Here is a 2,064-nt window from a genome sequence, read left to right as displayed (position 1 = left end):
GTGCAGAGTTTATATTACAGTGTCAAAATGCTAAAAAGCTAACTTCATACACTTCACATTTAGCACAATGAATATCCAGTGTTTCACATTCAGGCTGAAGTGTCAGAGCACTCACACCCTGCTCTGCTCTGCTCTGCTCTGCTCCACATTTCTTCACTCTGACATCCACAGAGAAGCTCCACATTCACGATTTTTTTGGTTTCCTTTCAGTGAGAACATGTAGAAATCTAAGGCTGATCGTGTCATTAATGAAAGTATTTCATGTTTGTTTCACTCCTGTATGAGGCCGCCTTTTATGCTCTCATATAAAATGAGCTGTGATTACAAGCCGCGCTGTTTCAGAACACAACACAAGCCAAACTCATCATCCTCAACATGCTTTGGAAACACTTGTCGCTGATGACATGTGGCAAGCCATTATGCAAATCATCAAAGTTAATATGACCCATTTTCCTGCTTATGAAAGGCAATTTTTGTTACATTTCCCCAAACTGACTCAGGCACTTTCACTGCATAACATCAGGAGTGAGTGTTTCCAAAGATCTGTGCAGACAGAGGCGATGAAACAACAACAACGACAACACATACAGTATCACTGCACAGACTCAAGACTTAAACAAAACCTCCCAAAAAAAACAAAAAACAAAAAAAGGGGAAAAACAAACCCAGAAAAGGCACTTGAGGGCACCAGATATGGCAGTGGGGTTCAAGTGGGTAGCAGGTTTGACACTTTTGACAATCTAACATAAAAGCCTTCCCACTCTGCAGAATGACATCTGAGCTGTCACACTCACTGAAAACACTGATGTGGTATGAATAACTGGCAGAAGGCACAAAGATCCAAGATAAGCAGACCTATTTATCAAGCTGTGGAGTAGGAAACTTGTGCAATTGTGTTATGTAAAAGCCTGAAGTGTTAAATATTGGCTGCTTATGACTTGTGTTGCATTTTAATGTGAAGACTTAGCATCAGTGAGTCAGTGTTTGTCCATCAGGTGATTAGATATATATGATCCATCAGCTGGGGAGCTTCATGCTCATGATCAAACCTCAGAGACAAATCATTCAGTATCATTCTTTTTTCATTTTGTCTGTGCCTGCCTGAAGCTCTGTCACAAAGTCACTTTTTATCCATTTTAAGCCCAACGTCTACTATACACTTTATAGATCTTTGTTGTTTTTAACCCCATCTTTTAACTGGACAAAGGATTTCATTTCAAAAACTGTTGTTAGCAGTGACCTCCTCTGCTGATAATTTGGCGTCCTGAACGATGAACACTGAAGGAATCTAAAACAGGGCAGAGAAACTGTACACAGCAATTTGGGAAGAAATGGAGCTTCACATAAAAAAAAGGCTGCTGCAGTTTGTTACACAACTTTTAAAAAAAGACTACAGGGATTATCATGAGTAGTGTGGCCTAGCTGTAGCGGCTAGTCTAGTCAGCTCGCTATCATCAACCCGTTTCCAAACATTTCAACAACCTGGCTGGAAGTGAGAACTGTAATGTGGATTAAAGCAACACATTAGCTGGAGGATAAAATAAGGTGGAAAAGAAAAGTTGATTGATAGTTTGTGTCTGTTGTGTTGGCCCGGTCCAAGAATATGTCATATATATACACAGGTGACCCTGGCTCTGACCCGCTCAGTAATAGTCCATGTGAGAACATATGACACAGTCCAAGATGAACAAATCTGGTTTCAACCATATTTTGAATTTCCTAAAGTATTGTGGGACTTCTTTAATCTCATGTTCCATTCCCACAGTAGAGACCAGGACTTGGTGGTGTGGTACTGCTCATTTTAGTGGATTTCTTAGCCTTAGCATCTGACTGTATTTTAATTGACCCAGCTCCTGGTTATAGTAGGTACTTAGTTATAATAGTGATTTTTTTTAAACATCCTAAATCATTAGGTTGGACACAGTTATTATGGCTGGTATTTGAATATTCAGGTATGTGACATTTCTCGTAGCATTTGATGAAACGTGTCTGGTCCCACAGACATGAGGGTCATACCTTACACCCTGCTTTAAATATTGATTGTATTTTCTCTTTTAAGAGCTG

At 39.7% G+C, this 2,064-nt stretch overlaps 1 protein-coding gene across 5 annotated transcripts in view; it reads right to left on the bottom strand.

Moving 5' to 3' along the window:
* Nucleotides 1-6: 6 nt before the first annotated feature.
* LOC128362148 (KICSTOR complex protein SZT2-like) overlaps nucleotides 7-2,064 on the bottom strand; it is a 114,182-nt gene continuing 112,124 nt past the window's right edge. For all 5 annotated transcript variants that reach the window (XM_053322825.1, XM_053322820.1, XM_053322824.1 and 2 more), the window contains one exon: nucleotides 7-2,064. This exon is cut by the window's right edge and continues 1,102 nt beyond it. The gene's annotated coding sequence lies outside the window, so the exon portion shown is untranslated.

Source organism: Scomber japonicus, chromosome 7, assembly GCF_027409825.1.
Source record: "Scomber japonicus isolate fScoJap1 chromosome 7, fScoJap1.pri, whole genome shotgun sequence".
NCBI classification, from domain to species: Eukaryota; Metazoa; Chordata; class Actinopteri; order Scombriformes; family Scombridae; genus Scomber; species Scomber japonicus.
Note: the sequence above shows the minus strand (reverse complement) of the source record. Positions and strands in the feature narration are given on the sequence as shown.